Raw genomic sequence first — 25,781 nt, forward strand, 5'->3', positions numbered from 1 at the left:
ATTGCAACTTGCTGAAAAGTGTCAACAATGTTTCTATCATCGAGTTTAAACAGTACAGCAAAAATTGAAAATACAGAGTGCATCAAACATGATTTAGACCTTGTTTGTGAGAAACTCTTTTTTTCAGTATTTCATGATTGCAACTTGCTGAAAAGTGTCATCAATGTTCCTTTCATTGACTTTAAACAGTACAGCAAAATGGTATTTAGAGAGTGACTCAAACATGACTTAGACCTTGTTTTTGAAAAACTGTTTATTTCTATTTTACATGATTGCAACTTGCTGAAAAGTGTCAACAATGTTTCTATCATCGAGTTTAAACAGTACAGCAAAAATTGAAAATACAGAGTGCATCAAACATGATTTAGACCTTCTTTGTGAAAAATTGTTTTTTTCTGTATTTCATGATTGCAACTTGCTGAAAAGTGTCAACAATGTTCCTTTCATCGAGCTTAAACAGTACAGCAAAATGGTACTTACAGAGTGACTCAAACATGACTTAGACCTTGTTTTTGAAAAACTGTTTATTTCTGTATTACAACTTGCTGAAAAGTGTCAACAGTGTTTCTATTATCCTGATTAAGCTGTACAGCAAAATTGTACTTACATGACTTAGACCTTGTTTGTGAAAAATTGTTTTTTTCTGTATTACATGATTGCAACTTGCTGAAAAGTGTCAACAATGTTCCTTTCATCGAGTTTAAACAGTACAGCAAAAATGGTACAGAGTGCATCAAACATTATTTAGACCTTGTTTGTGAAAAACTGTTTATTTCTGTATTACAACTTGCTGAAATGTGTCAACAGTGTTTCTGTCATCCTGATTAAGCAGTACAGCAAAATTGTACTTACATGACTTAGACCTTGTTTGTGAAAAACTTTTTTTCTGTATTTCATGATTGCAACTTGCTGAAAAGTGTCAACAATGTTTCTTTCATCGAGCTTAAACAGTACAGCAAAATGGTACTTACAGAGTGACTCAAACATGACTTAGACCTTGTTTTTGAAAAACTGTTTATTTCTGTATTACATGATTGCAACTTGCTGAAAAGTGTCAACAATGTTCCTTTCATCGAGCTTAAACAGTACAGCAAAATGGTACTTACAGAGTGACTCAAACATGACTTAGACCTTGTTTTTGAAAAACTGTTTATTTCTGTATTACATGATTGCAACTTGCTGAAAAGTGTCAACAATGTTCCTTTCATCGAGCTTAAACAGTACAGCAAAATGGTACTTACAGAGTGACTCAAACATGACTGAGACCTTGTTTTTGAAAAACTGTTTATTTCTGTATTACACCTTGCTGAAAAGTGTCAACAGTGTTTCTATCATCCTGATTAAGCAGTACAGCAAAATTGTACTTCCATGATTTTGACCTTGTTTGTGAAAAACTGTTTATTTCTGTATTACATGATTGCAACTTGCTGAAAAGTGTCAACAATGTTCCTTTCATCGAGTTTAAACAGTACAGCAAAAATGGTACTTACAGAGTGCGTCAAACATGATTTAGACCTTGTTTGTGAAAAATTGTTTTTTTCTGTATTTCATGATTGCAACTTGCTGAAAAGTGTCAACAATGTTCCTTTCATCGAGCTTAAACAGTACAGCAAAATGGTACTTACAGAGTGACTCAAACATGACTGAGACCTTGTTTTTGAAAAACTGTTTATTTCTGTATTACAACTTGCTGAAAAGTGTCAACAGTGTTTCTATCATCCTGATTAAGCAGTACAGCAAAATTGTACTTCCATGATTTTGACCTTGTTTGTGAAAAACTGTTTATTTCTGTATTACATGATTGCAACTTGCTGAAAAGTGTCAACAATGTTCCTTTCATCGAGTTTAAACAGTACAGCAAAAATGGTACTTACAGAGTGCGTCAAACATGATTTAGACCTTGTTTGTGAAAAATTGTTTTTTTCTGTATTTCATGATTGCAACTTGCTGAAAAGTGTCAACAATGTTCCTTTCATCGAGCTTAAACAGTACAGCAAAATGGTACTTACAGTGACTCAAACATGACTTAGACCTTGTTTTTGAAAAACTGTTTATTTCTGTATTACAACTTGCTGAAAAGTGTCAACAGTGTTTCTATCATCCTGATTAAGCAGTACAGCAAAATTGTACTTCCATGATTTTGACCTTGTTTGTGAAAAACTGTTTATTTCTGTATTACATGATTGCAACTTGCTGAAAAGTGTCAACAATGTTCCTTTCATCGAGCTTAAACAGTACAGCAAAATGGTACTTACAGAGTGACTCAAACATGACTTAGACCTTGTTTTTGAAAAACTGTTTATTTCTGTATTACAACTTGCTGAAAAGTGTCAACAGTGTTTCTATTATCCTGATTAAGCTGTACAGCAAAATTGTACTTACATGACTTAGACCTTGTTTGTGAAAAATTGTTTTTTTCTGTATTACATGATTGCAACTTGCTGAAAAGTGTCAACAATGTTCCTTTCATCGAGTTTAAACAGTACAGCAAAAATGGTACAGAGTGCATCAAACATTATTTAGACCTTGTTTGTGAAAAACTGTTTATTTCTGTATTACAACTTGCTGAAAAGTGTCAACAGTGTTTCTGTCATCCTGATTAAGCAGTACAGCAAAATTGTACTTACATGACTTAGACCTTGTTTGTGAAAAACTTTTTTTCTGTATTTCATGATTGCAACTTGCTGAAAAGTGTCAACAATGTTTCTTTCATCGAGCTTAAACAGTACAGCAAAATGGTACTTACAGAGTGACTCAAACATGACTTAGACCTTGTTTTTGAAAAACTGTTTATTTCTGTATTACATGATTGCAACTTGCTGAAAAGTGTCAACAATGTTCCTTTCATCGAGCTTAAACAGTACAGCAAAATGGTACTTACAGAGTGACTCAAACATGACTTAGACCTTGTTTTTGAAAAACTGTTTATTTCTGTATTACATGATTGCAACTTGCTGAAAAGTGTCAACAATGTTCCTTTCATCGAGCTTAAACAGTACAGCAAAATGGTACTTACAGAGTGACTCAAACATGACTGAGACCTTATTTTTGAAAAACTGTTTATTTCTGTATTACACCTTGCTGAAAAGTGTCAACAGTTTTTCTATCATCCTGATTAAGCAGTACAGCAAAATTGTACTTCCATGATTTTGACCTTGTTTGTGAAAAACTGTTTATTTCTGTATTACATGATTGCAACTTGCTGAAAAGTGTCAACAATGTTCCTTTCATCGAGTTTAAACAGTACAGCAAAAATGGTACTTACAGAGTGCGTCAAACATGATTTAGACCTTGTTTGTGAAAAATTGTTTTTTTCTGTATTTCATGATTGCAACTTGCTGAAAAGTGTCAACAATGTTCCTTTCATCGAGCTTAAACAGTACAGCAAAATGGTACTTACAGAGTGACTCAAACATGACTGAGACCTTGTTTTTGAAAAACTGTTTATTTCTGTATTACAACTTGCTGAAAAGTGTCAACAGTGTTTCTATCATCCTGATTAAGCAGTACAGCAAAATTGTACTTCCATGATTTTGACCTTGTTTGTGAAAAACTGTTTATTTCTGTATTACATGATTGCAACTTGCTGAAAAGTGTCAACAATGTTCCTTTCATCGAGTTTAAACAGTACAGCAAAAATGGTACTTACAGAGTGCGTCAAACATGATTTAGACCTTGTTTGTGAAAAATTGTTTTTTTCTGTATTTCATGATTGCAACTTGCTGAAAAGTGTCAACAATGTTCCTTTCATCGAGCTTAAACAGTACAGCAAAATGGTACTTACAGTGACTCAAACATGACTTAGACCTTGTTTTTGAAAAACTGTTTATTTCTGTATTACAACTTGCTGAAAAGTGTCAACAGTGTTTCTATCATCCTGATTAAGCAGTACAGCAAAATTGTACTTCCATGATTTTGACCTTGTTTGTGAAAAACTGTTTATTTCTGTATTACATGATTGCAACTTGCTGAAAAGTGTCAACAATGTTCCTTTCATCGAGTTTAAACAGTACAGCAAAAATGGTACTTACAGAGTGCATCAAACATGATTTAGACCTTGTTTGTGAAAAATTGTTTTTTTCTGTATTTCATGATTGCAACTTGCTGAAAAGTGTCAACAATGTTCCTTTCATCGAGCTTAAACAGTACAGCAAAATGGTACTTACAGTGACTCAAACATGACTTAGACCTTGTTTTTGAAAAACTGTTTATTTCTGTTTTACATGATTGCAACTTGCTGAAAAGTGTCAACAATGTTCCTTTCATTGAGTTTAAACAGTACAGCAAAATGGTACTTAGAGAGTGACTCAAACATGACTTAGACCTTGTTTTTGAACAAAATGTTCATTTCTATTTTACATGATTGCAACTTGCTGAAAAGTGTCAACAATGTTTCTATCATCGAGTTTAAAAGGTACAGCAAAAATTGAAAATACAGAGTGCATCAAACATGATTTAGACCTTGTTTGTGAGAAACTCTTTTTTTCAGTATTTCATGATTGCAACTTGCTGAAAAGTGTCATCAATGTTCCTTTCATTGACTTTAAACAGTACAGCAAAATGGTACTTAGAGAGTGACTCAAACATGACTTAGACCTTGTTTTTGAAAAACTGTTTATTTCTGTATTACATGATTGCAACTTGCTGAAAAGTGTCAACAATGTTCCTTTCATCGAGTTTAAACAGTACAGCAAAAATGGTACTTACAGAGTGCGTCAAACATGATTTAGACCTTGTTTGTGAAAATTTGTTTTTTTCTGTATTTCATGATTGCAACTTGCTGAAAAGTGTCAACAATGTTCCTTTCATCGAGCTTAAACAGTACAGCAAAATGGTACTTACAGTGACTCAAACATGACTTAGACCTTGTTTTTGAAAAACTGTTTATTTCTGTATTACAACTTGCTGAAAAGTGTCAACAGTGTTTCTATCATCCTGATTAAGCAGTACAGCAAAATTGTACTTCCATGATTTTGACCTTGTTTGTGAAAAACTGTTTATTTCTGTATTACATGATTGCAACTTGCTGAAAAGTGTCAACAATGTTCCTTTCATCGAGTTTAAACAGTACAGCAAAAATGGTACTTACAGAGTGCATCAAACATGATTTAGACCTTGTTTGTGAAAAATTGTTTTTTTCTGTATTTCATGATTGCAACTTGCTGAAAAGTGTCAACAATGTTCCTTTCATCGAGCTTAAACAGTACAGCAAAATGGTACTTACAGTGACTCAAACATGACTTAGACCTTGTTTTTGAAAAACTGTTTATTTCTGTTTTACATGATTGCAACTTGCTGAAAAGTGTCAACAATGTTCCTTTCATCGAGTTTAAACAGTACAGCAAAAATAGTACTTACAGAGTGCATCAAACATTATTTAGACCTTGTTTGTGAAAAACTGTTTATTTCTGTATTACAACTTGCTGAAAAGTGTCAACAGTGTTTCTATCATCCTGATTAACCTCTTGGGGCTAGGTGGGACGCTAGCGTGCCACCTGTGGTGCACTCCATCAACAGCAGGTGCATTTCAAGAGCGGCAAATTTGAATCCAAATAAATGTCAAAATTCAAATTTTTCAAAAATACAACTATGTTACACCATTTGAAAGATAAACATCTCCTTAATCTAACCACGTTTTACGATTTCAAAAAGGTTTTACGGCGAAAGCATAAATTTAGAGTATGTTAGGACAGTACATTTACAAGAGTTGTGTGTAATGTTTTGTCAAGTCAAAGACAGGGTCACCAAAACCATAAAACCAGCTAAAATGATACACTAACCTTTTACAATCTCCATCAGATGACACTCCTAGGACATTATGTTAGACAATGCATGCATTTTTAGTTCTATCAAGTTCATATTTATATACAAAAACAGCGTTTTACTATGGCATTGATGTTGAGGAAATCGTTTCCCTCCAATAACCGGCAGTCAAGTCAGCGTCACAAATTAAATAATTAAAATTAGAAAACATTGGTAAAATATTATATTGTCATTTAAAGAATTATAGATTTACATCTTTTGAACGCAATCAACTTGCCAGATTTAAAAATAACCTTACTGGGAAATCACACTTTGCAATAATCTGAGCACTGTGCCCAGAAAAATACGCGTTGCGATACAGACTAGACGTCATGTTGGGGAGATCTAAAATCGAAAATACTATGTAAATAATCCATTACCTTTGATTCTCTTCATCAGATGTCACTTCCAGGTATCACAGGTCCATAACGAATGTAGTTTTGTTCAAAAAAGCTCATCATTTATGTCCAAAAATCTCCGTCTCGTTAGCACATGATGTAAGCCAGCCGGACTTCTCGTCATGAACGAGGGGAAAAAATATATTTCCGTTCGTTCAAACATGTCAAACGTTGTATAGCATAAATCATTAGGGCCTTTTTTAACCAGAACATGAATAATATTCAAGGTGGACGAATGCATAGCCTTTTATAACGTATTGGAACGAGGGTACCCAACATGAAGTAGCGCGCCAGGTGTCTAATGGGACATCACCGTTCCATGGCTCTTGTTCGGTCAGATCTCCCTCCAGAAGACTCAAAACACTTTGTAAAGGCTGGTGACATCTAGTGGAAGCAATAGGAAGTGCCAAAATATTCCTAAACCCCTGTGTTTTTCAATGGGAGAGGTTTAAAGTCAATACAACACATCAGGTATCCACTTCCTGTCAGAAAATGTCTCAGGGTTTTGCCTGCCAAATGAGTTCTGTTATACTCACAGACACCATTCAAACAGTTTTGGAAACTTTAGAGTGTTTTCTATCCATATATAATAAGTATATGCATATTCTAGTTACTGGGTAGGATTAGTAACCAGATTAAATCGGGTACATTTTTTTTATCCAGACGTGCAAATGCTGCCCCCTAGACCCAACAGGTTAAGCAGTACAGCAAAATTGTACTTACCTGATTTAGACCTTGTTTGTGAGAAACTCTTTATTTCTGTATTTCATGATTGCAACTTGCTAAAAAGGGTCAACAATGTTCCTTTCATTGAGTTTAAACAGTACAGCAAAATGGTACTTAGAGAGTGACTCAAACATGACTTAGACCTTGTTTTTGAACAAAATGTTTATTTCTATTTTACATGATTGCAACTTGCTGAAAAGTGTCAACAATGTTTCTATCATCGAGTTTAAAAGGTACAGCAAAAATTGAAAATACAGAGTGCATCAAACATGATTTAGACCTTGTTTGTGAGAAACTCTTTTTTTCAGTATTTCATGATTGCAACTTGCTGAAAAGTGTCATCAATGTTCCTTTCATTGACTTTAAACAGTACAGCAAAATGGTACTTAGAGAGTGACTCAAACATGACTTAGACCTTGTTTTTGAAAAACTGTTTATTTCTGTATTACATGATTGCAACTTGCTGAAAAGTGTCAACAATGTTCCTTTCATCGAGTTTAAACAGTACAGCAAAAATGGTACTTACAGAGTGCATCAAACATGATTTAGACCTTGTTTGTGAAAAATTGTTTTTTTCTGTATTTCATGATTGCAACTTGCTGAAAAGTGTCAACAATGTTCCTTTCATCGAGCTTAAACAGTACAGCAAAATGGTACTTACAGTGACTCAAACATGACTTAGACCTTGTTTTTGAAAAACTGTTTATTTCTGTTTTACATGATTGCAACTTGCTGAAAAGTGTCAACAATGTTCCTTTCATCGAGTTTAAACAGTACAGCAAAAATAGTACTTACAGAGTGCATCAAACATTATTTAGACCTTGTTTGTGAAAAACTGTTTATTTCTGTATTACAACTTGCTGAAAAGTGTCAACAGTGTTTCTGTCATCCTGATTAGGCAGTACAGCAAAATTGTACTTACCTGATTTAGACCTTGTTTGTGAGAAACTCTTTATTTCTGTATTTCATGATTGCAACTTGCTAAAAAGGGTCAACAATGTTCCTTTCATTGAGTTTAAACAGTACAGCAAAATGGTACTTAGAGAGTGACTCAAACATGACTTAGACCTTGTTTTTGAACAAAATGTTTATTTCTATTTTACATGATTGCAACTTGCTGAAAAGTGTCAACAATGTTTCTATCATCGAGTTTAAAAGGTACAGCAACAATTGAAAATACAGAGTGCATCAAACATGATTTAGACCTTGTTTGTGAGAAACTCTTTTTTTCAGTATTTCATGATTGCAACTTGCTGAAAAGTGTCATCATTGTTCCTTTCATTGACTTTAAACAGTACAGCAAAATGGTACTTAGAGAGTGACTCAAACATGACTTAGACCTTGTTTTTGAAAAACTGTTTATTTCTATTTTACATGATTGCAACTTGCTGAAAAGTGTCAACAATGTTTCTATCATCGAGTTTAAACAGTACAGCAAAAATTGAAAATACAGAGTGCATCAAACATGATTTAGACCTTCTTTGTGAAAAATTGTTTTTTTCTGTATTTCATGATTGCAACTTGCTGAAAAGTGTCAACAATGTTCCTTTCATCGAGCTTAAACAGTACAGCAAAATGGTACTTACAGAGTGACTCAAACATGACTTAGACCTTGTTTTTGAAAAACTGTTTATTTCTGTATTACAACTTGCTGAAAAGTGTCAACAGTGTTTCTATCATCCTGATTAAGCTGTACAGCAAAATTGTACTTACATGACTTAGACCTTGTTTGTGAAAAATTGTTTTTTTCTGTATTACATGATTGCAACTTGCTGAAAAGTGTCAACAATGTTCCTTTCATCGAGTTTAAACAGTACAGCAAAAATGGTACAGAGTGCATCAAACATTATTTAGACCTTGTTTGTGAAAAACTGTTTATTTCTGTATTACAACTTGCTGAAAAGTGTCAACAGTGTTTCTGTCATCCTGATTAAGCAGTACAGCAAAATTGTACTTACATGACTTAGACCTTGTTTGTGAAAAACTTTTTTTCTGTATTTCATGATTGCAACTTGCTGAAAAGTGTCAACAATGTTCCTTTCATCGAGTTTAAACAGTACAGCAAAAAATGGAACTTACAGAGTGCATCACACATGATTTAGACCTTGTTTGTGAATTTTTTTCTCTCTCTGTATTTCATGATTGCCACTTGCTGAAAAGTGTCAACAATGTTTCTTTCATCGAGCTTAAACAGTACAGCAAAATGGTACTTACAGAGTGACTCAAACATGACTTAGACCTTGTTTTTGAAAAACTGTTCATTTCTGTATTACATGATTGCAACTTGCTGAAAAGTGTCAACAATGTTCCTTTCATCGAGTTTAAACAGTACAGCAAAAATAGTACTTACAGAGTGCATCAAACATTATTTAGACCTTGTTTGTGAAAAACTGTTTATTTCTGTATTACAACTTGCTGAAAAGTGTCAACAGTGTTTCTATCATCCTGATTAAGCAGTACAGCAAAATTGTACTTCCATGATTTTGACCTTGTTTGTGAAAAACTGTTTATTTCTGTATTACATGATTGCAACTTGCTGAAAAGTGTCAACAATGTTCCTTTCATCGAGTTTAAACAGTACAGCAAAAATGGTACTTACAGAGTGCGTCAAACATGATTTAGACCTTGTTTGTGAAAAATTGTTTTTTTCTGTATTTCATGATTGCAACTTGCTGAAAAGTGTCAACAATGTTCCTTTCATCGAGCTTAAACAGTACAGCAAAATGGTACTTACAGTGACTCAAACATGACTTAGACCTTGTTTTTGAAAAACTGTTTATTTCTGTTTTACATGATTGCAACTTGCTGAAAAGTGTCAACAATGTTCCTTTCATCGAGTTTAAACAGTACAGCAAAAATAGTACTTACAGAGTGCATCAAACATTATTTAGACCTTGTTTGTGAAAAACTGTTTATTTCTGTATTACAACTTGCTGAAAAGTGTCAACAGTGTTTCTATCATCCTGATTAAGCAGTACAGCAAAATTGTACTTACCTGATTTAGACCTTGTTTGTGAGAAACTCTTTATTTCTGTATTTCATGATTGCAACTTGCTAAAAAGGGTCAACAATGTTCCTTTCATTGAGTTTAAACAGTACAGCAAAATGGTACTTAGAGAGTGACTCAAACATGACTTAGACCTTGTTTTTGAACAAAATGTTTATTTCTATTTTACATGATTGCAACTTGCTGAAAAGTGTCAACAATGTTTCTATCATCGAGTTTAAAAGGTACAGCAAAAATTGAAAATACAGAGTGCATCAAACATGATTTAGACCTTGTTTGTGAGAAACTCTTTTTTTCAGTATTTCATGATTGCAACTTGCTGAAAAGTGTCATCAATGTTCCTTTCATTGACTTTAAACAGTACAGCAAAATGGTACTTAGAGAGTGACTCAAACATGATTTAGACCTTGTTTGTGAAAAATTGTTTTTTTCTGTATTTCATGATTGCAACTTGCTGAAAAGTGTCAACAATGTTCCTTTCATCGAGCTTAAACAGTACAGCAAAATGGTACTTACAGTGACTCAAACATGACTTAGACCTTGTTTTTGAAAAACTGTTTATTTCTGTATTACAACTTGCTGAAAAGTGTCAACAGTGTTTCTATCATCCTGATTAAGCAGTACAGCAAAATTGTACTTCCATGATTTTGACCTTGTTTGTGAAAAACTGTTTATTTCTGTATTACATGATTGCAACTTGCTGAAAAGTGTCAACAATGTTCCTTTCATCGAGTTTAAACAGTACAGCAAAAATGGTACTTACAGTGACTCAAACATGACTTAGACCTTGTTTTTGAAAAACTGTTTATTTCTGTTTTACATGATTGCAACTTGCTGAAAAGTGTCAACAATGTTCCTTTCATCGAGTTTAAACAGTACAGCAAAAATAGTACTTACAGAGTGCATCAAACATTATTTAGACCTTGTTTGTGAAAAACTGTTTATTTCTGTATTACAACTTGCTGAAAAGTGTCAACAGTGTTTCTATCATCCTGATTAAGCAGTACAGCAAAATTGTACTTACCTGATTTAGACCTTGTTTGTGAGAAACTCTTTATTTCTGTATTTCATGATTGCAACTTGCTAAAAAGGGTCAACAATGTTCCTTTCATTGAGTTTAAACAGTACAGCCAAATGGTACTTAGAGAGTGACTCAAACATGACTTAGACCTTGTTTTTGAACAAAATGTTTATTTCTATTTTACATGATTGCAACTTGCTGAAAAGTGTCAACAATGTTTCTATCATCGAGTTTAAAAGGTACAGCAAAAATTGAAAATACAGAGTGCATCAAACATGATTTAGACCTTGTTTGTGAGAAACTCTTTTTTTCAGTATTTCATGATTGCAACTTGCTGAAAAGTGTCATCAATGTTCCTTTCATTGACTTTAAACAGTACAGCAAAATGGTACTTAGAGAGTGACTCAAACATGACTTAGACCTTGTTTTTGAAAAACTGTTTATTTCTGTATTACATGATTGCAACTTGCTGAAAAGTGTCAACAATGTTCCTTTCATCGAGTTTAAACAGTACAGCAAAAATGGTACTTACAGAGTGCATCAAACATGATTTAGACCTTGTTTGTGAAAAATTGTTTTTTTCTGTATTTCATGATTGCAACTTGCTGAAAAGTGTCAACAATGTTCCTTTCATCGAGCTTAAACAGTACAGCAAAATGGTACTTACAGTGACTCAAACATGACTTAGACCTTGTTTTTGAAAAACTGTTTATTTCTGTTTTACATGATTGCAACTTGCTGAAAAGTGTCAACAATGTTCCTTTCATCGAGTTTAAACAGTACAGCAAAAATAGTACTTACAGAGTGCATCAAACATTATTTAGACCTTGTTTGTGAAAAACTGTTTATTTCTGTATTACAACTTGCTGAAAAGTGTCAACAGTGTTTCTATCATCCTGATTAAGCAGTACAGCAAAATTGTACTTACCTGATTTAGACCTTGTTTGTGAGAAACTCTTTATTTCTGTATTTCATGATTGCAACTTGCTAAAAAGGGTCAACAATGTTCCTTTCATTGAGTTTAAACAGTACAGCAAAATGGTACTTAGAGAGTGACTCAAACATGACTTAGACCTTGTTTTTGAACAAAATGTTTATTTCTATTTTACATGATTGCAACTTGCTGAAAAGTGTCAACAATGTTTCTATCATCGAGTTTAAAAGGTACAGCAAAAATTGAAAATACAGAGTGCATCAAACATGATTTAGACCTTGTTTGTGAGAAACTCTTTTTTTCAGTATTTCATGATTGCAACTTGCTGAAAAGTGTCATCAATGTTCCTTTCATTGACTTTAAACAGTACAGCAAAATGGTACTTAGAGAGTGACTCAAACATGATTTAGACCTTGTTTGTGAAAAATTGTTTTTTTCTGTATTTCATGATTGCAACTTGCTGAAAAGTGTCAACAATGTTCCTTTCATCGAGCTTAAACAGTACAGCAAAATGGTACTTACAGTGACTCAAACATGACTTAGACCTTGTTTTTGAAAAACTGTTTATTTCTGTATTACAACTTGCTGAAAAGTGTCAACAGTGTTTCTATCATCCTGATTAAGCAGTACAGCAAAATTGTACTTCCATGATTTTGACCTTGTTTGTGAAAAACTGTTTATTTCTGTATTACATGATTGCAACTTGCTGAAAAGTGTCAACAATGTTCCTTTCATCGAGTTTAAACAGTACAGCAAAAATGGTACTTACAGTGACTCAAACATGACTTAGACCTTGTTTTTGAAAAACTGTTTATTTCTGTTTTACATGATTGCAACTTGCTGAAAAGTGTCAACAATGTTCCTTTCATCGAGTTTAAACAGTACAGCAAAAATAGTACTTACAGAGTGCATCAAACATTATTTAGACCTTGTTTGTGAAAAACTGTTTATTTCTGTATTACAACTTGCTGAAAAGTGTCAACAGTGTTTCTATCATCCTGATTAAGCAGTACAGCAAAATTGTACTTACCTGATTTAGACCTTGTTTGTGAGAAACTCTTTATTTCTGTATTTCATGATTGCAACTTGCTAAAAAGGGTCAACAATGTTCCTTTCATTGAGTTTAAACAGTACAGCCAAATGGTACTTAGAGAGTGACTCAAACATGACTTAGACCTTGTTTTTGAACAAAATGTTTATTTCTATTTTACATGATTGCAACTTGCTGAAAAGTGTCAACAATGTTTCTATCATCGAGTTTAAAAGGTACAGCAAAAATTGAAAATACAGAGTGCATCAAACATGATTTAGACCTTGTTTGTGAGAAACTCTTTTTTTCAGTATTTCATGATTGCAACTTGCTGAAAAGTGTCATCAATGTTCCTTTCATTGACTTTAAACAGTACAGCAAAATGGTACTTAGAGAGTGACTCAAACATGACTTAGACCTTGTTTTTGAAAAACTGTTTATTTCTGTATTACATGATTGCAACTTGCTGAAAAGTGTCAACAATGTTCCTTTCATCGAGTTTAAACAGTACAGCAAAAATGGTACTTACAGAGTGCATCAAACATGATTTAGACCTTGTTTGTGAAAAATTGTTTTTTTCTGTATTTCATGATTGCAACTTGCTGAAAAGTGTCAACAATGTTCCTTTCATCGAGCTTAAACAGTACAGCAAAATGGTACTTACAGTGACTCAAACATGACTTAGACCTTGTTTTTGAAAAACTGTTTATTTCTGTTTTACATGATTGCAACTTGCTGAAAAGTGTCAACAATGTTCCTTTCATCGAGTTTAAACAGTACAGCAAAAATAGTACTTACAGAGTGCATCAAACATTATTTAGACCTTGTTTGTGAAAAACTGTTTATTTCTGTATTACAACTTGCTGAAAAGTGTCAACAGTGTTTCTATCATCCTGATTAAGCAGTACAGCAAAATTGTACTTACCTGATTTAGACCTTGTTTGTGAGAAACTCTTTATTTCTGTATTTCATGATTGCAACTTGCTAAAAAGGGTCAACAATGTTCCTTTCATTGAGTTTAAACAGTACAGCAAAATGGTACTTAGAGAGTGACTCAAACATGACTTAGACCTTGTTTTTGAACAAAATGTTTATTTCTATTTTACATGATTGCAACTTGCTGAAAAGTGTCAACAATGTTTCTATCATCGAGTTTAAAAGGTACAGCAACAATTGAAAATACAGAGTGCATCAAACATGACTTAGACCTTGTTTTTGAAAAACTGTTTTTTTCTGTATTTCATGATTGCAACTTGCTGAAAAGTGTCAACAATGTTCCTTTCATCGAACTTAAACAGTACAGCAAAATGGTACTTACAGAGTGACTCAAACATGACTGAGACCTTGCTTTTGAAAAACTGTTTTTTTCTGTATTACATGATTGCAACTTGCTGAAAAGTGTCAACAATGTTCCTTTCATCGAGTTTAAACAGTACAGCAAAAATGATACAGAGTGCATCAAACATTATTTAGACCTTGTTTGTGAAAAACTGTTTATTTCTGTATTACAACTTGCTGAAAAGTGTCAACAGTGTTTCTGTCATCCTGATTAAGCAGTACAGCAAAATTGTACTTACATGACTTAGACCTTGTTTGTGAAAAACTTTTTTTCTGTATTTCATGATTGCAACTTGCTGAAAAGTGTCAACAATGTTCCTTTCATCGAGCTTAAACAGTACAGCAAAATGGTACTTACAGAGTGACTCAAACATGACTGAGACCTTGTTTTTGAAAAACTGTTTATTTCTGTATTACATGATTGCAACTTGCTGAAAAGTGTCAACAATGTTCCTTTCATCGAGCTTAAACAGTACAGCAAAATGGTACTTACAGAGTGACTCAAACATGACTGAGACCTTGTTTTTGAAAAACTGTTTATTTCTGTATTACAACTTGCTGAAAAGTGTCAACAGTGTTTCTATCATCCTGATTAAGCAGTACAGCAAAATTGTACTTCCATGATTTTGACCTTGTTTGTGAAAAACTGTTTTTTTCTGTATTTCATGATTGCAACTTGCTGAAAAGTGTCAACAATGTTCCTTTCATCGAGCTTAAACAGTACAGCAAAATGGTACTTACAGAGTGACTCAAACATGACTGAGACCTTGTTTGTGAAAAACTGTTTATTTCTGTATTACATGATTGCAACTTGCTGAAAAGTGTCAACAATGTTTCTGTCATCCTGATTAAGCAGTACAGCAAAATTGTACTTACATGATTTAGACCTTGTTTGTGAAAAACGTTTTTTCTGTATTTCATGATTGCAACTTGCTGAAAAGTGTCAACAATGTTCCTTTCATCGAGTTTAAACAGTACAGCAAAATGGTACTTAGAGAGTGACTCAAACATGACTTAGACCTTGTTTTTGAACAAAATGTTTATTTCTATTTTACATGATTGCAACTTGCTGAAAAGTGTCAACAATGTTTCTATCATCGAGTTTAAAAGGTACAGCAACAATTGAAAATACAGAGTGCATTTTTGAGAGTGCAAAATTGTAAATACAGAGTGCAAAATTGTACTTACATGACTTAGACCTTGTTTGTGAAAAACTGTTTATTTCTGTATTACATGATTGCAACTTGCTGAAAAGTGTCAACAATGTTCCTTTCAACGAGTTTAAACAGTACAGCAAAAATGGTACTTACAGAGTGCATCAAACATGATTTAGACCTTGTTTGTGAAAAATGGTTTTTTTCTGTATTTCATGATTGCAACTTGCTGAAAAGTGTCAACAATGTTCCTTTCATCGAGCTTAAACAGTACAGCAAAATGGTACTTACAGTGACTCAAACATGACTTAGACCTTGTTTTTGAAAAACTGTTTATTTCTGTTTTACATGATTGCAACTTGCTGAAAAGTGTCAACAATGTTCCTTTCATCGAGTTTAAACAGTACAGCAAAAATAGTACTTACAGAGTGCATCAAACATTATTTAGACCTTGTTTGTGAAAAACTGTTTATTTCTGTATTACAACTTGCTGAAAAGTGTCAACAGTGTTTCTATCATCCTGATTAAGCAGTACAGCAAAATTGTACTTACCTGATTTAGACCTTGTTTGTGAGAAACTCTTTTTTTCAGTATTTCATGATTGCAACTTGCTGAAAAGTGTCATCAATGTTCCTTTCATTGACTTTAAACAGTACAGCAAAATGGTACTTAGAGAGTGACTCAAACATGACTTAGACCTTGTTTTTGAAAAACTGTTTATTTCTGTATTACATGATTGCAACTTGCTGAAAAGTGTCAACAATGTTCCTTTCATCGAGTTTAAACAGTACAGCAAAAATGGTACTTACAGAGTGCATCAAACATGATTTAGACCTTGTTTGTGAAAAATTGTTTTTTTCTGTATTTCATGATTGCAACTTGCTGAAAAGTGTCAACAATGTTCCTTTCATCGAACTTAAACAGTACAGCAAAATGGTACTTACAGAGTGACTCAAACATGACTGAGACCTTGTTTTTGAAAAACTGTTTATTTCTGTATTACAACTTGCTGAAAAGTGTCAACAGTGTTTCTATCATCCTGATTAAGCAGTACAGCAAAATTGTACTTACCTGATTTAGACCTTGTTTGTTAGAAACTCTTTATTTCTGTATTTCATGATTCCAACTTGCTGAAAAGGGTCAACAATGTTCCTTTCATTGAGTTTAAACAGTACAGCAAAATGGTACTTAGAGAGTGACTCAAACATGACCTTGTTTTTGAAAAACTGTTTATTTCTATTTTACATGATTGCAACTTGCTGAAAAGTGTCAACAATGTTTCTATCATCGAGTTTAAACAGTACAGCAAAAATTGAAAATACAGAGTGCATCAAACATGATTTAGACCTTGTTTGTGAGAAACTCTTTTTTTCAGTATTTCATGATTGCAACTTGCTGAAAAGTGTCATCAATGTTCCTTTCATTGACTTTAAACAGTACAGCAAAATGGTATTTAGAGAGTGACTCAAACATGACTTAAACCTTGTTTTTGAAAAACTGTTTATTTCTGTATTACATGATTGCAACTTGCTGAAAAGTGTCAACAATGTTCCTTTCATCGAGCTTAAACAGTACAGCAAAATGGTACTTACAGAGTGACTCAAACATGACTGAGACCTTGTTTTTGAAAAACTGTTTATTTCTGTATTACAACTTGCTGAAAAGTGTCAACAGTGTTTCTATCATCCTGATTAAGCAGTACAGCAAAATTGTACTTCCATGATTTTGACCTTGTTTGTGAAAAACTGTTTATTTCTGTATTACATGATTGCAACTTGCTGAAAAGTGTCAACAATGTTCCTTTCATGAGTTTAAACAGTACAGCAAAAATGGTACTTACAGAGTGCGTCAAACATGATTTAGACCTTGTTTGTGAAAAATTGTTTTTTTCTGTATTTCATGATTGCAACTTGCTGAAAAGTGTCAACAATGTTCCTTTCATCGAGCTTAAACAGTACAGCAAAATGGTACTTACAGAGTGACTCAAACATGACTGAGACCTTGTTTGTGAAAAACTGTTTATTTCTGTATTACAACTTGCTGAAAAGTGTCAACAGTGTTTCTATCATCCTGATTAAGCAGTACAGCAAAATTGTACTTCCATGATTTTGACCTTGTTTGTGAAAAACTGTTTATTTCTGTATTACATGATTGCAACTTGCTGAAAAGTGTCAACAATGTTTCTTTCATCGAGCTTAAACAGTACAGCAAAATGGTACTTAGAGAGTGACTCAAACATGACTTAGACCTTGTTTTTGAAAAACTGTTTATTTCTATTTTACATGATTGCAACTTGCTGAAAAGTGTCAACAATGTTTCTATCATCGAGTTTAAACAGTACAGCAAAAATTGAAAATACAGAGTGCATCAAACATGATTTAGACCTTGTTTGTGAGAAACTCTTTTTTTCAGTATTTCATGATTGCAACTTGCTGAAAAGTGTCATCAATGTTCCTTTCATTGACTTTAAACAGTACAGCAAAATGGTACTTAGAGAGTGACTCAAACATGACTTAGACCTTGTTTTTGAAAAACTGTATTTCTATTTTACATGATTGCAACTTGCTGAAAAGTGTCAACAATGTTTCTATCATCGAGTTTAAACAGTACAGCAAAAATTGAAAATACAGAGTGCATCAAACATGATTTAGACCTTGTTTGTGAGAAACTCTTTTTTTCAGTATTTCATGATTGCAACTTGCTGAAAAGTGTCATCAATGTTCCTTTCATTGACTTTAAACAGTACAGCAAAATGGTATTTAGAGAGTGACTCAAACATGACTTAAACCTTGTTTTTGAAAAACTGTTTATTTCTGTATTACATGATTGCAACTTGCTGAAAAGTGTCAACAATGTTCCTTTCATCGAGCTTAAACAGTACAGCAAAATGGTACTTACAGAGTGACTCAAACATGACTGAGACCTTGTTTTTGAAAAACTGTTTATTTCTGTATTACAACTTGCTGAAAAGTGTCAACAGTGTTTCTATCATCCTGATTAAGCAGTACAGCAAAATTGTACTTCCATGATTTTGACCTTGTTTGTGAAAAACTGTTTATTTCTGTATTACATGATTGCAACTTGCTGAAAAGTGTCAACAATGTTCCTTTCATGAGTTTAAACAGTACAGCAAAAATGGTACTTACAGAGTGCGTCAAACATGATTTAGACCTTGTTTGTGAAAAATTGTTTTTTTCTGTATTTCATGATTGCAACTTGCTGAAAAGTGTCAACAATGTTCCTTTCATCGAGCTTAAACAGTACAGCAAAATGGTACTTACAGAGTGACTCAAACATGACTGAGACCTTGTTTTTGAAAAACTGTTTATTTCTGTATTACAACTTGCTGAAAAGTGTCAACAGTGTTTCTATCATCCTGATTAAGCAGTACAGCAAAATTGTACTTCCATGATTTTGACCTTGTTTGTGAAAAACTGTTTATTTCTGTATTACATGATTGCAACTTGCTGAAAAGTGTCAACAATGTTTCTTTCATCGAGCTTAAACAGTACAGCAAAATGGTACTTACAGAGTGACTCAAACATGACTTAGACCTTGTTTTTGAAAAACTGTTCATTTCTGTATTACATGATTGCAACTTGCTGAAAAGTGTCAACAGTGTTCCTTTCATCGAGTTTAAAAAGTACAGCAAAAATTGAACTTACAGAGTGCATCAAACATGATTTAGACCTTGTTTGTGAGAAACTCTTTATTTCTGTATTTCATGATTGCAACTTGCTGAAAAGTGTCAACAATGTTCCTTTCATCGAGCTTAAACAGTACAGCAAAATGGTACTTACAGAGTGACTCAAACATGACTGAGACCTTGTTTTTGAAAAACTGTTTATTTCTGTATTACATGATTGCAACTTGCTGAAAAGTGTCAACAATGTTTTTTCATCGAGCTTAAACAGTACAGCAAAATGGTACTTACAGAGTGACTCAAACATGACTGAGACCTTGTTTTTGAAAAACTGTTTATTTCTGTATTACAACTTGCTGAAAAGTGTCAACAGTGTTTCTATCATCCTGATTAAGCAGTACAGCAAAATTGTACTTCCATGATTTTGACCTTGTTTGTGAAAAACTGTTTATTTCTGTATTACATGATTGCAACTTGCTGAAAAGTGTCAACAATGTTTCTTTCATCGAGCTTAAACAGTACAGCAAAATGGTACTTACAGAGTGACTCAAACATGACTTAGACCTTGTTTTTGAAAAACTGTTCATTTCTGTATTACATGATTGCAACTTGCTGAAAAGTGTCAACAGTGTTCCTTTCATCGAGTTTAAAAAGTACAGCAAAAATTGAACTTACAGAGTGCATCAAACATGATTTAGACCTTGTTTGTGAGAAACTCTTTATTTCTGTATTTCATGATTGCAACTTGCTGAAAAGTGTCAACAATGTTCCTTTCATCGAGCTTAAACAGTACAGCAAAATGGTACTTACAGAGTGACTCAAACATGACTGAGACCTTGTTTTTGAAAAACTGTTTATTTCTGTATTACATGATTGCAACTTGCTGAAAAGTGTCAACAATGTTTTTTCATCGAGCTTAAACAGTACAGCAAAATGGTACTTACAGAGTGACTCAAACATGACTGAGACCTTGTTTTTGAAAAACTCTTTATTTCTGTATTACAACTTGCTGAAAAGTGTCAACAGTGTTTCTATCATCCTGATTAAGCAGTACAGCAAAATTGTACTTCCATGATTTTGACCTTGTTTGTGAAAAACTGTTTATTTCTGTATTACATGATTGCAACTTGCTGAAAAGTGTCAACAATGTTTCTTTCATCGAGCTTAAACAGTACAGCAAAATGGTACTTACAGAGTGACTCAAACATGACTTAGACCTTGTTTTTGAAAAACTGTTCATTTCTGTATTACATGATTGCAACTTGCTGAAAAGTGTCAACAGTGTTCCTTTCATCGAGTTTAAACAGTACAGCAAAAATTGAACTTACAGAGTGCATCAAACATGATTTAGACCTTGTTTGTGAGAAACTCTTTATTTCTGTATTTCATGATTGCAACTTGCTGAAAAGTGTCAACAATGTTCCTTTCATCGAGCTTAAACAGTACAGCAAAATGGTACTTACAGAGTGACTCAAACATGACTGAGACCTTGTTTTTGAAAAACTGTTTATTTCTGTATTACAACTTGCTGAAAAGTGTCAACAGTGTTTCTATCATCCTGATTAAGCAGTACAGCAAAATTGTACTTCCATGATTTTGACCTTGTTTGTGAAAAACTGTTTATTTCTGTATTACATGATTGCAACTTGCTGAAAAGTGTCAACAATGTTCCTTTCATCGAGTTTAAACAGTACAGCAAAAATGGTACTTACAGAGTGCATCAAACATGATTTAGACCTTGTTTGTGAAAAATTGTTTTTTTCTGTATTTCATGATTGCAACTTGCTGAAAAGTGTCAACAATGTTCCTTTCATCGAGCTTAAACAGTACAGCAAAATGGTACTTACAGTGACTCAGACATGACTTAGACCTTGTTTTTGAAAAACTGTTTATTTCTGTTTTACATGATTGCAACTTGCTGAAAAGTGTCAACAATGTTCCTTTCATCGAGTTTAAACAGTACAGCAAAAATAGTACTTACAGAGTGCATCAAACATTATTTAGACCTTGTTTGTGAAAAACTGTTTATTTCTGTATTACAACTTGCTGAAAAGTGTCAACAGTGTTTCTATCATCCTGATTAAGCAGTACAGCAAAATTGTACTTCCATGATTTTGACCTTGTTTGTGAAAAACTGTTTATTTCTGTATTACATGATTGCAACTTGCTGAAAAGTGTCAACAATGTTCCTTTCATCGAGTTTAAACAGTACAGCAAAAATGGTACTTACAGAGTGCATCAAACATGATTTAGACCTTGTTTGTGAAAAATTGTTTTTTTCTGTATTTCATGATTGCAACTTGCTGAAAAGTGTCAACAATGTTCCTTTCATCGAGCTTAAACAGTACAGCAAAATGGTACTTACAGTGACTCAGACATGACTTAGACCTTGTTTTTGAAAAACTGTTTATTTCTGTTTTACATGATTGCAACTTGCTGAAAAGTGTCAACAATGTTCCTTTCATCGAGTTTAAACAGTACAGCAAAAATAGTACTTACAGAGTGCATCAAACATTATTTAGACCTTGTTTGTGAAAAACTGTTTATTTCTGTATTACAACTTGCTGAAAAGTGTCAACAGTGTTTCTATCATCCTGATTAAGCAGTACAGCAAAATTGTACTTACCTGATTTAGACCTTGTTTGTGAGAAACTCTTTATTTCTGTATTTCATGATTCCAACTTGCTGAAAAGGGTCAACAATGTTCCTTTCATTGAGTTTAACCTCTATGGGACCGGCGGGACGAATTCGTCCCACCTACGTAACAGCCACTGCCAGCCTGTGGCGCGATTTTCAAAATCTTCAAAATCCTATTACTTCAATTTCTCAAACATATGACTATTTTACAGCCATTTAAAGATAAGACTCTCGTTAATCTAACCACACTGTCCGATTTCAAAAAGGCTTTACAACGAAAGCAAAACATTAGATTATGTCAGCAGAGTACCAAGCCAGAAATAATCAGACACCCATTTTTCAAGCCAGCATATAATGTCACCAAAACCCAGAAGACAGCTAAATGCAGCACTCACCTTTGATGATCTTCATCAGATGACAACCCTAGGACATTATGTTATACAATACATGCATGTTTTGTTCAATCAAGTTCATATTTATATCAAAAACCAGCTTTTTACATTTGCATGTGACGTTCAGAACTAGCATACCCCCCGCAAACTTACGGGGAATTCGCTAACATTTTACTAAATTACTCACGATAAACGTTCACAAAAAGCATAACAATTATTTTAAGAATTATAGATACAGACCTCCTCTATGCACTCGATATGTCCGATTTTAAAATAGCTTTTTGGTGAAAGCACATTTTGCAATATTCTAAGTACATAGCCCAGGCATCACGGGCTCGCTATTTAGACACCCGGCAAGTTTAGCACTCACCATAATCATATTTACTATTATAAAAATGTCATTACCTTTTGTTGTCTTCGTCAGAATGCACACCCAGGACGTCTACTTCAATAACAAATGTTGGTTTGGTCCAAAATAATCCATCGTTATATCCGAATAGCGGCGTTTTGTTCGTGCGTTCCAGACACTATCCGAAATAGTAAAGAAGTGTCGCGCGCTTGGCGCAATTCCTGACAATAAAATTCAAAGTATTCCATTGCCGTACGTCGAAGCATGTCAACCGCTGTTTAAAATCAATTTTTACGTCATTTTTCTCGTAGAAAAGCGATAATATTCCGACAGGGAATCTCCTTTTCGGCAAACAGAGGAAAAAATCCCAAAGGCGGGGGCGGTCGGGGTCACGCGCATAAGCTAGTGTCTCTTGATGGGCCACTTGAGAAAGGCGATAATGTGTTTCAGCCTGGGGCTGGAATGACGACATTCTCTTTTTTCCCGGGCTCTGAGAGCCTATGGACGACGTGGGAAGTGTCACGTTAGAGCAGAGATCCTTAGTAAATGATAGAGATGGCAAAGAAGTTCCAGAAATGGTCAGACAGGCCACTTCCTGTAAAGGAATCTCTCAGGTTTTGACCTGCCATTTGAGTTCTGTTATACTCACAGACACCATTCAAACAGTTTTAGAAAATGTAGGGTGTTTTCTATCCATATGTAATAAGTATATGCATATTCTAGTTACTGAGTAGGAGTGGTAACCAGATTAAATCGGGTATGTTTTTTATCCAGCCGTGTCAATGCTGCCCCCTAGCCCTAACAGGTTAAACAGTACAGCAAAATGGTACTTAGAGAGTGACTCAAACATGACTTAGACCTTGTTTTTGAAAAACTGTTTATTTCTATTTTACATGATTGCAACTTGCTGAAAAGTGTCAACAATGTTTCTATCATCGAGTTTAAACAGTACAGCAAAAATTGAAAATACAGAGTGCATCAAACATGATTTAGACCTTGTTTGTGAGAAACTCTTTTTTTCAGTATTTCATGATTGCAACTTGCTGAAAAGTGTCATCAATGTTCCTTTCATTGACTTTAAACAGTACAGCAAAATGGTAATTAGAGAGTGACTCAAACATGACTTAGACCTTGTTTTTGAAAAACTGTTTATTTCTGTATTACATGATTGCAACTTGCTGAAAAGTGTCAACAATGTTCCTTTCATCGAGTTTAAACAGTACAGCAAACATGGAACTTACAGAGTGCATCAAACATGATTTAGACCTTCTTTGTGAATTTTTTTTTTCTTCTGTATTTCATGATTGCAACTTGCTGAAAAGTGTCAACAATGTTCCTTTCATCGAGCTTAAACAGTACAGCAAAATGGTACTTACAGAGTGACTCAAACATGACTTAGACCTTGTTTGTGAAAACATTTTTTTTCTGTATTACATGATTGCAACTTGCTGAAAAGTGTCAACAATGTTCCTTTCATCGAGTTTAAACAGTACAGCAAAAATGGTACAGAGTGCATCAAACATTATTTAGACCTTGTTTGTGAAAAACTGTTTATTTCTGTATTACAACTTGCTGAAAAGTGTCAACAGTGTTTCTGTCATCCTGATTAAGCAGTACAGCAAAATTGTACTTACATGACTTAGACCTTGTTTGTGAAAAACTTTTTTTCTGTATTTCATGATTGCAACTTGCTGAAAAGTGTCAACAATGTTCCTTTCATCGAGTTTAAACAGTACAGCAAAAAATGGAACTTACAGAGTGCATCAAACATGATTTAGACCTTGTTTGTGAATTTTTTTCTCTCTCTGTATTTCATGATTGCAACTTGCTGAAAAGTGTCAACAATGTTTCTTTCATCGAACTTAAACAGTACAGCAAAATGGTACTTACAGAGTGACTCAAACATGACTTAGACCTTGTTTTTGAAAAACTGTTCATTTCTGTATTACATGATTGCAACTTGCTGAAAAGTGTCAACAGTGTTCCTTTCATCGAGTTTAACAGTACAGCAAAAATTGAACTTACAGAGTGCATCAAACATGATTTAGACCTTGTTTGTGAGAAACTCTTTATTTCTGTATTTCATGATTGCAACTTGCTGAAAAGTGTCAACAATGTTCCTTTCATCGAGCTTAAACAGTACAGCAAAATGGTACTTACAGAGTGACTCAAACATGACTGAGACCTTGTTTTTGAAAAACTGTTTATTTCTGTATTACATGATTGCAACTTGCTGAAAAGTGTCAACAATGTTCCTTTCATCGAGCTTAAACAGTACAGCAAAATGGTACTTACAGAGTGACTCAAACATGACTTAGACCTTGTTTTTGAAAAACTGTTCATTTCTGTATTACATGATTGCAACTTGCTGAAAAGTGTCAACAGTGTTCCTTTCATCGAGTTTAAACAGTACAGCAAAAATGGTACTTACAGAGTGCATCAAACATGATTTAGACCTTGTTCGTGAGAAACTCTTTATTTCTGTATTTCATGATTGCAACTTGCTGAAAAGTGTCAACAATGTTCCTTTCATCGAGCTTAAAACAGTACAGCAAAATGGTACTTACAGAGTGACTCAAACATGACTGAGACCTTGTTTTTGAAAAACTGTTTATTTCTGTATTACATGATTGCAACTTGCTGAAAAGTGTCAACAATGTTCCTTTCATCGAGCTTAAACAGTACAGCAAAATGGTACTTACAGAGTGACTCAAACATGAATGAGACCTTGTTTTTGAAAAACTGTTTATTTCTGTATTACAACTTGCTGAAAAGTGTCAACAGTGTTTCTATCATCCTGATTAAGCAGTACAGCAAAATTGTACTTCCATGATTTTGACCTTGTTTGTGAAAAACTGTTTATTTCTGTATTACATGATTGCAACTTGCTGAAAAGTGTCAACAATGTTGCTTTCATCGAGTTTAAACAGTACAGCAAAAATGGTACTTACAGAGTGCGTCAAACATGATTTAGACCTTGTTTGTGAAAAATTGTTTTTTTCTGTATTTCATGATTGCAACTTGCTGAAAAGTGTCAACAATGTTCCTTTCATCGAGCTTAAACAGTACAGCAAAATGGTACTTACAGAGTGACTCAAACATGACTTAGACCTTGTTTTTGAAAAACTGTTTATTTCTGTTTTACATGATTGCAACTTGCTGAAAAGTGTCAACAATGTTCCTTTCATCGAGTTTAAACAGTACAGCAAAAATAGTACTTACAGAGTGCATCAAACATTATTTAGACCTTGTTTGTGAAAAACTGTTTATTTCTGTATTACAACTTGCTGAAAAGTGTCAACAGTGTTTCTATCATCCTGATTAAGCAGTACAGCAAAATTGTACTTACC

This window comes from Salmo salar, chromosome 07 (assembly GCF_965601325.2).
Source record: "Salmo salar chromosome 07, fSalSal1, whole genome shotgun sequence".
NCBI lineage: Eukaryota > Metazoa > Chordata > Actinopteri > Salmoniformes > Salmonidae > Salmo > Salmo salar.